Raw genomic sequence first — 16,263 nt, 5'->3', positions numbered from 1 at the left:
TGGCTTAAAGTTACACTGACATTGGCAGTTTGATAAATGCAAGTTAATTATTCAGTTTAATCATTGTGTATTCAGAGCTCTCAGATACAAACAAAATAAACTCAAGCGCTCAAAATCTCGGTACAATAACACTTCCTCAGCAATCTTTCCCCATCTCTTCGTCTCTCTCTCTCTCTCTCTCTGGACTGGCAGTGCTGCAGCTGCTCCTGCTGCGTCTGACTAAACCCGCCCCCTCCGCAACATAATATCATTTCAAATGCAAAGATGTCAGCCAATCACAACAGTGGGTGTTTTCACTGAAGACTCACAGCAGACACGCCCCTTGAAACAGAGCATTCCAGCCAGAGGGCTAATATCAGTACAGAAAAAATGCCTTTTATTTCTAAATTATTTTTTATGTAAAAACCATACTAACAATATAAGTACACCCCAGGAAACATCATAAAATAATACAACAATCCATGCCATTGGACCTTTAATACTGTATCCTAAATTGTGGATAATTAGCTTTATATCATATGCTGAAGTACATTTCTGGAGTGTTAACGATTAAAAGAAAAATACAGAACTGAAAACCGTGACCCTAAAACCCTGATACGAACCAAACCATACGTTTTTGTCAAACCGTGCCACCCTTAATATACAAAACACAATCATCCATTGCAGTTTTCATCCATTTTATTCATTGTTTTTGGTATTTATTCAAATGCATTTTTTAAACAGACTGATAGTCAATTGCTTTTATTGTTTTTGTTTGTTTTGTTCATTTATTGTGGATATTTAAAATGTTTTCCGTTTTCAGTGTTAAATAGTCTTTAGAAATAAAAGTTTATTGATCTTTGGTGTCCAAAAGGTGTACCTACATTATTATGCAATTATCATTATTTTAGATGAAAATGGTCTCAGAACGACAACAGTATCGTTCATTGCAATAATTTCTTGGACAATTTATCGCCCAGCTAAATTTGTTATCATGACAGGCCTATGTCACGCCCCTTTCCATAACAACGTGTTTCAACACAACTAACTCAACCAGGCCGTGTCCCTTTTTTTGTGTATACCTTTAGCAGGAGTTATTTAAATAAGGAATATTGTGACCAGTGTTGGGGGTAGCTCCTTAAAAGTAATTTGAGCTAATCAGATTACTTTTAACTCATTATTTTAAAATGTACAACTTTTCAAATAAGTAGTCTTTTTCATGTATTGACTGACATCTCTTCTCTTTCTATGTTGAGAGAAATTGTGAGTAAGTGCAAAGGTGTTGTGTGTGAGCTGTGCGTTATATATTTTTATTAAAAAACTTGTTTCTTCCGCAGAATAAAAAAAAAAGATAATTTCGACTTTTTATCTCAAAAAATTTTCCGCGTTTCTTTTTTCAATTGTATGACAGTCACAATTGCGTGATATAAAGTCAAAATCTGTGAGATATAAATTCAGAATTGTGTTATATACTGTATACTCAAAATATATACTCAAAATTGCAAGAAAGTAAGAATTTAGAGATAAGAATTGCGAGATATAGTCAGAATTGTAAGATATAAAGTCAAAATTGTAAGATATAAAGTCAAAATCTGTGATTTAAAGTCAGAATTACGAGTTACAAAGTCAGAATTACGAGTTATATATTCAAAATTTGTGAGATACAAAGTCAGAATTACGAGTTATATATTCAAAATTTGTGAGATACAAAGTCAGAATTATGAGATAAAGACAGAACTGTAAGTCATAAAGTTAAAATTGCGAGTTATAAAGTTAGAATTGCGAGTAACAGTCATAATTGCGAGTTATATAGTTAGAATTGTGAGATATAAAGTCAGAATTGTGAGATATAAAGTCAGAATGGCGAGTTATAAAGTCAGAATGGCGAGTTATAAAGTCAAAATTGCGAGATATTAAGTCAGATTTGCGAGTTATAAAGTCAGAATTTTTTAGTTAAAAAGTTAGAATTGCGAGTTATATAGTCAGAATTGTGAGATATAAAGTCAGAATTGCGAGTTATAAAGTCAGAATTTTTTAGTTAAAAAGTTAGAATTGCGAGTTATATAGTCAGAATTGTGAGATATAAAGTCAGAATTGCGAGATAAGTCAGAATTGTGAGTTATAAAGATAGAATTGCAAGTTATAAAGTGAAAAGTGGTGAGTTTTAAAGTTATAACTGCAAGTTATAAAGTCAGAATTTTGAATTATAAAGTTATAATTGCTGGTTATAAAGTCAGAATTAAGAGTTATAAAGCCAGAATTACGAGTTATAAAGTCAGAATTGCGAGTTAGTCCAAATTTGCGTAATATGAAGTTACGACTCTATATCCCAATATTGTGTATCTTCTGTCTCGTGAGCTAAGTGTATCGTCACACTACAGAATAACTCCATTTGGAGTGACGGTGTTTTGCAAGACCTTTTTTACACATTAAACACACTAAAGTGTGAAGCCCCTAAAGGAATATGGTGATGGAAAAATAATCAATGGGAGGAAAAAATGTATTTCAAAATATTTGCCTTGTCCTGAGAAACTTTGAGGTCAAAAGTTTTGTGAAAAAGTTTTTCGGGGGAATTTAAAGCACTGACTGACATATTTTTTGCCACTTTAATAGCTCTGCACTAAGAAAGTTGCAAATGTAAAAAAGCATTATAGGACCCCTTTGAGAGCGAGGGAGAAAACAAAGTTTCGGCCCCAAAAGAAGCAAATATTGACTCTTTTACAGAATCATTCAATTCTGCCTGAAGCTAAATGGAAAATGCACAACCATTTAAAGCAAGCAAAGGTGGCAAGATACATCCAAACCTTTAAAACCGCTTTAGCCCAAAGCTATTGATGCAAAGGACTAGCAACCCGTGAGGTGAAGCAAAAGGTGAAACAAGACCAGGTAACGAAGACAAATCAGAACGTGTTGTGGTAGAAAGAATCGAGGTGAAGCCTGCCAGCAGGCAAGCTGGGTAATGGCTTCTTGTGGCGATTGACGGTGTGATTGATTTCTCCTCAGCCAAAAGGCCAGGCTGTCAGCCGGAGCCCCAGAGGCTTGCGCTCATCAGCATTCATTGCAACAACGGCACGGAAGAGAACTGGCCCGCAATACAAATGCCACTCACCGGCTGGCGAATCAGGTACTGACGCTTTTTCACCCGCAACCCCGGATCGCACGCTTGTAAATACAAATGTCACGGATGTGTTGACATGCCTGTGAAACAGATGCGTGTGTGGGGGCTTTGTGTTATTTCTGGGGAGTGTTATATCAAAGGTGAAGCACGTATGGGCTGAATGCCTACAGCCTAGACTTTATTCACACCTTAAAAATAAACATTTTGTCTCAATATATTTGTTAATATACAGTTTGAGAACCCTAATGTTTGAGAACTTTAATAAAAGTTAAAATAATTTGATCACAGAAGGAATAACCCACAGGAATTAAGCTGGTAACTCATCAACCAAAGTATATTCACTTATAAATGTTGTCTCACATTAAAAAGGGTGATTTAGACAACTTAATTTATCAAACAATATTATTTTTAAAGGGATAGTTCACTTTGAAATTAAATTTTAATATGTTTTAGCTTACCTCATGGGCATCCGAGATGTAGGAGTATTTGTTTCCTCAGTAATTTCAATTTTGATCATTTTAGGTCAAACCGTTCTTGTCTGTGCCTCACATAATGCAGGTCTATGGTCACCACCTCAAAGAGCATACACAGAGAAGTCCAAATTAAACAATCCCCCATCGTAAGTACACACTGATGGCCTAAGACACGAAACGAGCGGTTTGTGTGAGAAAACAAACAGTATTTATATTGTTTTTACCTCTTGTAAACCAGAGGAAACACGCACGTGCGCCCTCGGATCAGTCGGACGTAGTGGTAAAAACAATATTAATACTGTTTGTTTTCTCACACAAACCGCTCGTTTCGTGTCTTAGGCCATCAGTGTGTACTTACGATGGGGGATTGTTTAATTAGGACTTCTCTGTGTATGCTCTTTGAGGTGGTGACCATAGACCTGCATTATGTGAGGCACAGACAAGAACGGTTTGACCTAAAATGATCAAAATTGAAACTACTGGGGAAACAAATACTTCTACATCTCGGATGCCCATGAGGTAAGCTAAAACATATCAAAATTTAATTTCAAAGTGAACTATCCCTTTAAGGTGCAGTGTGTAGTATTTATGAGGATCTACTGACAGAAATGCAATATAATATATATAACTATGGTGATGACTTAACTGATGAACCATTATGTTTTTATTACCTTAGAATAAGCCATTTCTATCTTCTCTCTTAACAGAAGTCACCATTTTGCGCCACCATGTTTCTACTGTAGCCCTAAATGGACAAACTGCTCTATAGAGTGAAAGCTACTCTCTGCTGTCTTAGACAACGTCATCTTTGTTCTGTGTCAGCCACCGTAGCTTATTCATGTGCTTTGAAAGGAAGAGGTGAGCGGTTGCAATTCACATACTCACCGTTAGATGTTGCTACAATTTACATAGTGCACCTTTAATGCAAGCGTATAAAAAAAAAAAAAAAAAAAAAAAAAAAAAAACAAAGGCTACAATTTTCTGCTTTAAATTCTTTTAGAGATCCAATGTAAGTTTTTGTTCACTAGCTATAAAAAGATGTCAGATTAAATGTATACACTCACCTAAAGGTTTATTGGGAACACCATACTAATGCTGTGTTTGACCCCCTTTCACCTTCAGAACTGCCTTAATTCTACGTGGCATTGATTCAACAAGGTGCTGAAAGCATTCTTTAGAAATGTTGGCCCATATTGAGAGGATAGCATCTTGCAGGTGATGGAGATTTGTGGGAAGCACATCCAGGGCACGAAGCTCCCGTTCCACCACATCCCAAAGATGCTCTATTGGTTTGAGATCTGGTGACTGTGGGATTTTAGGCCAGTGAGCTCATTGTCATGTTCAAGAAACCAATTTAAAATGATTCGAGCTTTGTGACATGGTGCATTATCCTGATGGAAGTAGCCATCAGAGGATGGGTAGACGGTGGTCATAAAGGGATGGACATGGTCAGAAACAATGCTCAGGTAGGCATTGGCATTTAAACGATGCCCAATTGGCACTAAGGGGTGTGTCAAGAAAACATCCCCCACACCATTACACCACCAGCAGCAGCCTGCACAGTGGTAACAAGGCACGATAGAGCCATGCTCTCATTATGTTTATGCAAAATTTTGACTCTACCATCTGAATGTCTCAACAGAAATCGAGATTCATCAGACCAGGCAACATTTTTCCAGTCTTCAACTGTGCAATTTTGGTGAGCTCATGCAAATTGTATCCTCTTTTTCCTAATTGTAGTTGAGATGAGTGGTACCCGGTGGGGTCTTCTGCTGTTGTAGCCCACCTGCCTCAATGTTGTGTGTGTTGTGGCTTCACAAATGCTTTGCTGCATACCTCGGTTGTAACGAGTGGTTATTTCAGTCAAAGTTGCTCTTCTATCAGCTTGAATCAGTCAGCCCATTCTCTTTTGACCTCTAGCATCAACAAGACATTTTTGCCCACAGGACTGCCGCATACTGGGTGTTTTCCCCTTTTCACACCATTCTTTGTAAACCCTAGAAATGGTTGTGCGTGAAAATCCCAGTAACTGAGCAGATTGTGAAATACTCAGACAGACCGCCTGGCACCAACAAACATGCTACGGTCAAAATTGCTTACCGTAAATCCTCTAATATAGGCCCGGCCCTTTATTTTACTCAAGCGCATCGCGGTCCAGGCCTTTATTGGAAGGAGGCCAGAATTAGAGGCAGGCCTCAATTTCTATTTGAGCAAATCAAACCTATAAAATACTAGGTTCATTTATTGAAAACGTACAGTTACCATAACATTATGGTATGCATATAGAACATTAACAACAAATACCATAAAAAACATTAACAATAAATAAAAAATAGACTATTCCAGTATTTGAGACGTTATAATAATTGTGTAATTATGTTAAAATAATTTAAACAACTGTTATTTAACAAATATTATATTTGTATAATAAACTGAGGTTCTAATAATAGCCCCGGCCGCCTTTACCGGCCTTTAGAGACCGGCCTTTATTTACCTTCGGTGACGGCGAGACTAGCCTATGAGACCTGGCCGCTAATGGAATACAGGCCAACATTAGAGGATTTACGGTAAATAACCTTTCTATCCCATTCTGACATTCAGTTTGGAGTTCAGAAGATGTCTTGACCAGGACCACACCCCTAAATGCATTGAAGCAACTGCCATGTGATTGGTTGATTAGATAATTGCATTAATGAGAAATTGAACAGGTGTTCCTAATAATCCTTTAGATGAGTGTAGTTCACCCTAAAATGAAAATTCTGTCATTAAAAAATAAATTTCAAACGCTTAAGACTTTCGTTCATATTCAGGACACAAATTAAGATATTTTTGATGAAATCTGAGAGCTTTCTATCCCTCCATAGCTACACAACTACCAATTTGACGCTTCATTCTCGCTCAGAATGATGTTTATTCTTGTGTTACGCAGCACGTTTGAGCTTTAGCAGGAACCAATGAGGTTCATTCTTGTGTTACGCAGCACGCTTGAGCTTCCGCAAGAACCAGCGAGGTTCATTCTTGTGTTACGCAGCACGTTTGAGCTTCAACAAGAACCAACGAGGTTCATTCTTGTGTTACGCAGCACATTTGAGCTTCAGCAAGAACCAATGAGGTTCATTATTGTGTTACGCAGCACATTTGAGCTTCAGCAAGAACCAATGAGGTTCATTATTGTGTTACGCAGCACATTTGAGCTTCAGCAAGAACCAATGAGGTTCATTATTGTGTTACGCAGCACATTTGAGCTTCAGCAAGAACCGATGAGGTTCATACTTGTGTTAAACATCACATTTGAGCTTCAGCAAGAACAAATGAGGTTAATTCTGGAGTTACGCAGCACGTTTGAGTTTCCGCAAGAACCAATGAGGTTCATACTCGTGTTACGCAGCATGTATTTACTTGAGAATAAAAGTTAAATATGGACTAAACTACTCAATTCATATGGATTAGTTTTAACATCTCTTTATGAAGCGTCAAAGTATCAGTTGCATATCTGTCAATGGAGAGCACATCAAACATCGAAGATCTTCATTTGTGTTACGAAGGACGAAATTTTGTAATGACATGAAGGTGAGTAATTAACTTTCGACACTAATTTTTGGGTGAACTAGCCTTTAATTCAGTGTGATTTTTGTATGGTTTCAAATCCTTTCACATAAAATAGTTTTGCATGCAAAATTCAATCTTTAATGCCATCATCTCAAGCAATTACCTGGACCATTCATCGGAGAAAGGCATTTTGGATGGTGCATGGAGTAACTTTTAAAAAAGGAAAGACTCTTTAAAATTGTTTAAACTCTAACCTGAAGGTTCGCTCTGGAACATTTCATTCAGCAGCTCAAGTGAATGACAAAAACTTTAAGTAGCTCAAGAGAGACAGACTGAGTCTCTCTCTGCCTGTTCAAATGCCTCCTTTCAGACTTCAGCCCACAGTGTTTTGAATCTTGCTGCACGGTAAAGGTTAGACTCAGAAATGATGCCTGTAGAGCTCAATTTCATGCTCATGTTTCCAGTTTAATAAAATATTACAGACCCACAAAAGAGATGCAAAGAAGACTAAAAACCTAAGACTTCTCAAAGCGGCCATGAGGGAAATCAAGTGTGATACTTTCCATAAAATTATATAATATCGCTGATGGGGAGGAACAAATTAAACTTCATCAGCACTGCAATAATATTTCTTCATACAATGCAATTCAAAAATGCATAATAGTGTGCAATTTCCATTGTAAAACTATACTGAGTTAAGAACCCGTAACTCTTTGGATTACTTTTGCTTCAAGAAAGTTTGATGCATGAACTGTACAATTTTGACAGGATTTAACAGCTTTCTTAAAATGAAATATAATAAATAAAATGAATTAATAAAATACAATTATTATTAATATTATTCTTCCACAGACTGTATTATAAAATACACAGACACACACACACACACACACACACACACACACACACACACACACACACACACACACACACACACACACACACACACACACACACACACACACACACAAATATATATAATTTCAAAACTAAAGACTACAATGTCAGACTTATCTGTGTACTACATTTATGAGAACGTTTCAAAAGTTCAAGAATGCAAAAATGATTTGAAGCTCTTGCAACACATGACTGCAGCATCCGCTACAACTGACGGCTGTGCAGATGGCAGGATCATTTCACTGTCTGAGGTTTTGCAATGAGTATGAGAGACAAATCAGACATTACTTCTGAGAGCTACTGTCATCTTCAGACGCATCGAGCGTCTTGTGTCTGAGAGATGTGGAATGAGTGTGAGGAAGCGGAAGAAAGTCTTTTTAGATTTTAAAGATTTCTCTAGGGATGCGCCATGTGTTTTGTACTTCATATTGGCTATAAAGCGCTCTGGGAGTCCAGTTGAGTCTACTACAGTACATAAAGACATTACACTTAGTCTTACAGATAGCCTACCTATAAAGGAACAGAGTTATTAGTTGTATACCTCAACTTATTGCCAAGCGATATATATCAGTTGATACCGAATACCGGTGTTTATTTTTGTTATTATATGAATTTTGATTAAACCTCAATACCGGTATATGTAGACCGCGATGAAATGATGGATTATTCTGCTACATCGAAGACAATGACGTAAGTTAATGCACTGACAATTCATAGAAGAATGGGCAAAAAAGTAACTTCTTTATTCCTTCTGTTAAACTGACGCGTGTAGTTTGTTCAGAGACTCTAGTGCTTTTAAATGTATTGCAAATATCCTTAGACCTTTTAAATGTTCTTCCGCTTTTCTCCTTCATCTTGGCAGTTTGTTGTTACACAGAGTTTGATTTTTTAAATGCCTATGGTGCCATCAACTGTTTGTTTGCTTGTTTGTTTTTTCTTTCCGTGGTCATATTTTAATTAGTCTCTGTAATTAGCGTGTTGCAGGTCTGTGTTTTATTGGTTGTGGTCTCTCATCATTTTATAAGGATTTGAAAACCTGTATTAATTCAAATGTGTCATTTTTCTTCAAAATTCACTCATCATGACAGTAAAATAAGGCATTCTAAGTCTATCTACAGCAGTATTTCCTCTCTCAATCAGTAAAAAATGTGGTTAACACCCTGTCATGCATAGAGGAAAAATACTCTCATATATACAGCGAAACTGGTATAATTAGAAAAATACTGTGATGTCAATTTTTGGTTATACCATCCAGCACTACCTCAACTGTGATCGCCCACTTTCTCAGCGGCCTTGGTTAAAATATTTTCACCATTCATTAAAAAGATTCTCCAAGAGCTCTAAGCCTTGAACCAAACCAGCATGTTCAGAATTGAATCACAATTATTTTCAATTAAAAGTTTCATTTGAAACAAAATGTGCTTCAATGTTAAAAGATATAATACTTTACTTTTATGTGACAATGAACTGCAATCTAATGAATAACAACAAATTAGTTCACTGGAACTAAGGGGCCAAGCCCAACCGCTGATAAACAACCCCACACCATAATCCCCCATCCAGCAAACTTTACACTTGGTACAAAGCAGTCTAAGTTGTCACAACTGCCCTCGTTACCTCATGTTACCATTGTTTCTTTTGTCTAGCAATGTCTTTGTTTAGTCTGTGTTCAAAATCAGGTTTAAGTTGATATTTCAAGCCAGGTCTGTTTATTTTGCATTTTGTTTATGTTTTATTTGAAATAAACTGCACGTGGGTTCTCACTTCAACTTGCCTTCTGTGGACATTCCTTAAATCCTCATTGTTTTTATGTCAGATAAATGATACACTGAATAAATAATGTACATCATTTATCATTGTTAGTGTTATTTTAGTATTATTTATCATTAAAATTATTTATTCATATTTTTTGAATATTTTTTTAATGTTTTAATAATTGTATGTTCTTTTTTATTTTTATTCGTATTTATTTGTCTATTTAGCTTAGTTTTAGTAACTTTACTACCTCAAGTTTAACCAAAATGAGAAATTAGTTGCCCCAAATATTTAAGTTTTTAAGTTTAAGCTTTCATCTAATATTTATATTTAATTTCAGCTTTCTACTTATATAAATAAAAAATATATTACAATTTTGAATAGTTTTAGTTAACAATAACAGCTATGTCATTCATTTACATGTAAGCCTTATTCAATAAGGCAGTTTGACAGTAGCTAAATTGCTACTTATTACTATAAATTATGAATAGCTTGTAGTGTGGGATGCTACCTTTTGAAAGGTTGGTAAACACACAGAGATCTACATAAGTTCATGGTGCTGTGAATTATTTGCAAAAGACGCATCAACAAAAGTGAATGATGTGAAATTTTAAAGCCTCATACCTGAATTTTAAAGGGTTTTGTTTAACTGTTGTTATCTTTTTAATCTCTATGAAACAAAGCACATAGTCATCTGTGTTTGCCTTCATAATGGAGCTGTCAAATCGAGAAAAGCCCTCACTGCTGATAGATTACATTCAGACAATACTAATTAACCTCTCTGAAGACCTTTATTTAAAACACTCGCTGCGAGAGAAGTGGACACAAATTGCCGCGGAGTGAGAGATGCTTGCGCTTAATCACTCACTCTTTCATTTTCTCTCCTTGGCCTTTTTTGACGCATACAAAAGTGCACACATGCCATAATTATGTATTCGCCATCCTCAAAGGAAGTTTCATGTAACTAAGTAATTTAGCTCACGTTAGCATTAGCATGAGTCCTTAGGAAGTTCCTACAGTTAAAATAAAGTCTGTGCTTAACTTCATTCGAAGATACTTTCCCATTTGGTTCTAAAAGATAAATTACATTTTGAAACCATTGTGTGCCTTAAAAACGTAATGGTGCTAGCATGATTCATTCTTATTAGCACTTCTGCCGGAGGTGCTTCATTTTGAACAGGACTGAATTAATGATCCGATCTGGCTGCTAAACTGTATGTAAATATGCACCAGGTTTATGGTTTTAATGCCATGCCACAATGAGAACAGGTTTTGTTCACCGAGGTGATATTTATTTAGTAATCCTGATGTCGGCTTAATGCACGGCTTTGCTGTTTGATCTGGGGAACCTAGAGAAAGGTGCACAAATGTCAGAGTTATTTGTTTGACGGACAGATGTCATCCTCCTCCGGTCTGGCCACGGGAAGACAACATCATGATGATTGAATGTACATTCTATGTGTTCGTCTAAATAATTTGTCACAGTGTGACATTCAAAAGCATTAATAACAGGTCACAGCCATTGAGTCGCTGTTAGCGCATATGCCATAGCTGCCTTCAAGTCTTCCAGAGACGTTCCAGGTTTGTATCCATATATAAATGTTCACAATTTCAAATTTCTTCCCCATGTTTGTGCTAGCGACAAAACAGAGAGCAAAGGGTGTGCATTTTGTTCAAGTGTTATTATATACTATAATAGTATTTAATAATTAAAATTATCTTTTGTGTTTATAGTTTCAGTTTTCCTTTAAAACTTGGGTGCAAGTTTTAATCATTTTGTTTTGTGCTTTTGTAATTTGTATTAGTTTTTTAACCCTTAAACGGATGCCTCTGCTATTTAGTGAATTTTTAGTGACGTCATTCACACTACCCTCCTCCTCATTCATTTCTTAAACATCAATATTCTTAGTATTCCTCAATCAATTCATTATTGACTATAAATGGGTAAAACATTTACATTTACGCATTTGGCAGACGCTTTTATCCAAAGCGACTTACATTGAATTTTAAGGTACACATTTTACAATTACTGCTTTCCCTGGGAATCGAACCCATGACCTTCGCGTTGCTAGCGCCATGCTCTACTGTTTGAGCTACAGGAAAGCTCAAAAAGCTGTTTAAAACAATGGGTAAAAATGAAATTAGCTAAAATACTCAGCTATACAGAGTTAAGTGAGCAAACAAGTTTTTATCTTTTTTTTTTCATGTTTAATTATATGAGCTTGCATTTTACAGCAAAAGTACATAATTCAAGATTAGCCTTGAATTTTCTTCACCCAGAAGCTGGTACACACTTAGAAATAAAGATTACAAAAGTTTGGATTTCGCTGCAATGCCATAGAATAACAACTTTCGGTTCCTCAAAGGATCTTTCATTGAACAGTTCTTAAAAGAACCATTTATTTTCTTAATGTGAAGAATGTTTTATTAATCTAAAGAACCTTTCTCCTCTATAAAAACCTTTAGTGAAATGGAAAGATGTTAAAGGTTTTGAACCTTCAATGTCAATAAATAACCTTTCTTTTTAAGAGTTTGTGGACAAAAAGTACTTAGACATTTCCCATTATCTCAACACAGAAGAACAGCACATATTTCGCCTCTTCTCCTATAAAGCGCCATCCACCATTGACTTGTATAGCTGTACACCCGCAAAAGATCGAGAAGACATTGAATCTCTGAAGAAAACAGAGCGTGAACAAATGTCCTACAACTATAACATTATCAATGGGGAAAGCAAACACGCTTATTCACCCGGACTGAACGCCCAATTCTTTGCCATCTCTTTGCTTCATCTTATCCTGCCCAAAGCACGCTTTCACTTCCATTTACTTCAGATACGTTCTGTTTAAGCAAACAGCGTTTATCAGCTCGAAGGGCCACGGTATCTCTTCATGCATAACATTAGCGGATATATTTGTCCCATCTCCAGACACCACCGCTCTGTCACTTTCGGCTTCGCTGGTCTCAACAAAACCGATTTGAAGATGGCTGCAGTATGCCAGCGGCGCCTCGAGTTACTCTGTGTCCGTCCGCTGCACCAGGCTGGAGTCCTTTGAAAGATTCAGCCTTGTGTACAGCAGGTGCGCGCACTCACTTTTATGCGCTCGGGGTGCGAGATGCAGGCAGTTGCAAAAGCATGATTTCACTCTTCAGCTAAGACAGCGTCCTCTGGAGAGAGACGCACTTTTCGAGCAGAGGTGTGAGGCTGAAAATGGCACACAAATGGCAGATCTCACATGCTGCGAGTTTGAGCGCTGCACAAGCAGGTTAGCCAAGCCAGAGTGAGAATTGCATCGCAAATAGCTTGGGGTTTCTTGTGGATTCAGCCACAGTGGGAGTGTAATTTTAGAATGAAAGGCGGAGGGATGACAATGCGTGCGAGAATGATCTACCTCACCCGTGCGATATCTGCGGCTTCGCTCGGTTGAGGCTTATCTAAATCCACTGCTTGGTCTTCTTTATGGTGGCCTTCAGATAAGGTGTCATCATATCCATTTTAGACTCCGTATTAAGGAGCTAAAGCGAGTCGAATGTCATTATATCCGTACACTTGAAATACAGTACATCTGATAGTGAAACTTTTTTGTGGTCTGTCCCCCATAAAAAGATGTCAGTTGGTGACTTCTGGGCACTGTGCGCCTAAGCATGTGCTGACCCCGCTCAGTGATTTTACGTGGACCTCCTGAGAGCAACCCAATCTTTCAGGAATGTTTGTAGAAACCAAACTTTGGCCATGGAAATGATTGGAACACCTGAATTCAATGATTTGGATGGATTTTCCCAATACTTTTGGCAATATAGTGTATCCCTTTAAGACCACTATACAAAGAAACTACCACCCAATATCCCTGAAACAGTCAGCAAAGCAAACGCTACTGAAGCTGTTAGGGGTTAACACTACATAATTAGGATAGAGCCATTTCATATCGTATTGATCCAGACCAAACAGGTTATCAAGGGATGTTGCTCATTCAATAACACATGCTGTTAATTCAATATTATGGATATCAACAACAGCAATACAGAAATAACATCACTAAATGCAGAAAAAGCACTTGAAGTGAATGTATTACAGTAAATGAATAAAACAAACTGTACAATAACCCCAGGGCATCAAAAACAGCACCAAAATTCAAATGACAGCAAGGAGTCAGACCAATGAGGTCCACTTCTCACTGAATCCACTGTTGCTACAAGTCAAACTGATAATATTACAGAGATCCCTGCCAACAATATCCACCACAAAAATCAATCACAAAATTGTTGTTATGCTGACAATGTTTTCCTCCAAGACCCCATGAATCCACAAGTTTTGTAATCATATTAAACATTTTTTACTGAGTTATCTGTCTAATACAAATGAGAATTGATGCAAAATTTTGATAAAAGACTTGATTACTCAATACAGGGGCGTAGCCAACTTTTTAGAAGAGAGGGGGACAGAAATGTCGTAATATATTTTTTTTTGTGACCGATATAACTTATCACATCTCTTGCTTTTAATTTGGTGAGATAACAAATACACTGCTGAACAATAACCACTAATATCTATAATATTTTTCTCCTCTATTTTATGATCAGACATGCATTAAGTGATATTTGTAATATTACAAAAGATAATCATTTATGTAATAAATGCAAATAAATGCTGTCCATTGAACTTTTTATTCATCAAAGAATCCTTAAAAATAAAATGTGTCATGGTTTCCACAACATTTTGAACTGTTTTTTACACAGATAATAATCATAAATGCTTCTTAAATATAAAATCATCATATGAGAATGATTAGTGAAGGATCATGTGACACTGAAGACTGGAGTAATAATAAATTCAGCTTTGATCACAGGAATAAATTATACTAATATATATTCACATAGAAAAAAGCTGTTTTAATTTGTAATAATATTTCACAATATTACTGTTTTAACTATTTTTGATTAAATAAATGCAGCCTTGTTGAGCAGAATAAACATTTAAAAAAGCTGCATTATTCATTTGATATACTTTATTGTTAATAAATAGCCTACATTGAGCTTGAAAAACAAACATAAAGCATATATTGTCAGAATCGTATAATTGTCGTCATGTTTCATCTGTGAGGCCCCAGCGGTGATGATAATGCACGCAGAAGAAGATGAAGAAGGACGAGGAAGATGACTTTAGTAAATAACACTTTAATGGAACTTCACTGGTAACATTGACTTTAATCAGGACCGGTACAGAGACGGGTGTACTGACGACGACGGACAAAGACAGAGTGAGAACAGAGGAACTAAATACAGACTGATGAGAACATAACAAGGGGGACAGGTGATAGAGATGAAGATCAATTAACATAACAGGGCTAAACTAAACTAATGAGGGATGACGTTGGCAACAGACAGATAGACATGTGACATCATCAACTCATAGCGATTCTTTTCCTTCAGCTGCAGCTCCAGCGTGACGGGGTATTACTTCTACGAATACGCTTTTGGACTTTCTGTGAGAGCGCCCTCCTCATATTTAGATATTTAGATTTAGATCACATTGGTTCTATGTAAAGACACTTGCCCGTGACCTCAAGAAGCGCGCTCTCAACCGAGGCTGCTTTTAGCATCCCTATTTACTTGCCCGCCCCTGCACAGGTAACGCAGGTACGAATCTCGCTTAGAGCGGGTCGACTAGGATCGGTTAGACACAGTAAAAGTGTGGGGGACGAAAATACATTTTATTAAAAGTGTGGGGGACACGTACCCCCCGTCCCCTGCATAATCTACGTCCATGACTCAACATCAGCAGCACTTTATAAAGCTGGAAGTTTATCTTACACAAGCGCATTGCTTCACTTCAGGTCTTTTTTAACCCCCGGAGCCATGTGGATTATATTAAGAAGGATGGATGCACTTTTGGGGGGCTTGTCGACCACCAATCAATGCACTGTAAACTCGAATAAGTTGGCAAAATTCAAATGTATGCATTCAGTTGCCTCATTTTTAAGTTAAGAAATATATAGTTTAAGTAAGAAGAACTTACAGAATTAATTTCGTAATCATACATTTTAATTGCTCTGAACTTCAAATATTTTAGTAAATTAATTTATACATTTAACTAAAAAATATCATGCAATCTTTCATTTTAGTGGAAACTTGACTAGCTTTAACTAGGAAATTCAACAAATGCCACCTTGCTACTGGCTATACAATGCTTTGGTAGCATTAGCATAGCACTTGCTGAATGAGAACAGCAATGTAATGCCATTATAAAGCTTGGACATCTATAAGAGCCAGGACATTTTTAGTATTCGCCTGAAAGAAAAAGTCAAAAACACCATGGGTAAATCATGGGATAATATTCCTTTTTGTGTGAACTAACCCTTTGAGTGTGTTAAAGTGATGAAAGTGTACTCTCTTAACGAACTTAATATTACATTATTTGCAAGAACATTTTTATAAATATATAGTAGTAGTATATAAAGTAAATACTGTGCCTTGCGAAAGTATCCGGCCCCC

At 36.6% G+C, this 16,263-nt stretch overlaps 1 protein-coding gene across 1 annotated transcript in view; it reads right to left on the bottom strand.

Annotated features, from left to right (window-relative positions):
• Positions 1-16,263, bottom strand: part of grm8b (glutamate receptor, metabotropic 8b) — a 264,952-nt gene that overhangs the window by 167,285 nt on the left and 81,404 nt on the right. The window lies entirely within an intron of this gene.

The sequence above is a fragment of the Pseudorasbora parva genome, chromosome 25, assembly GCF_024679245.1.
Source record: "Pseudorasbora parva isolate DD20220531a chromosome 25, ASM2467924v1, whole genome shotgun sequence".
NCBI classification, from domain to species: domain Eukaryota; kingdom Metazoa; phylum Chordata; class Actinopteri; order Cypriniformes; family Gobionidae; genus Pseudorasbora; species Pseudorasbora parva.
The sequence above is the reverse complement of the archived record's forward strand: the minus strand, read 5'-3'. Positions and strand labels throughout refer to the sequence as shown.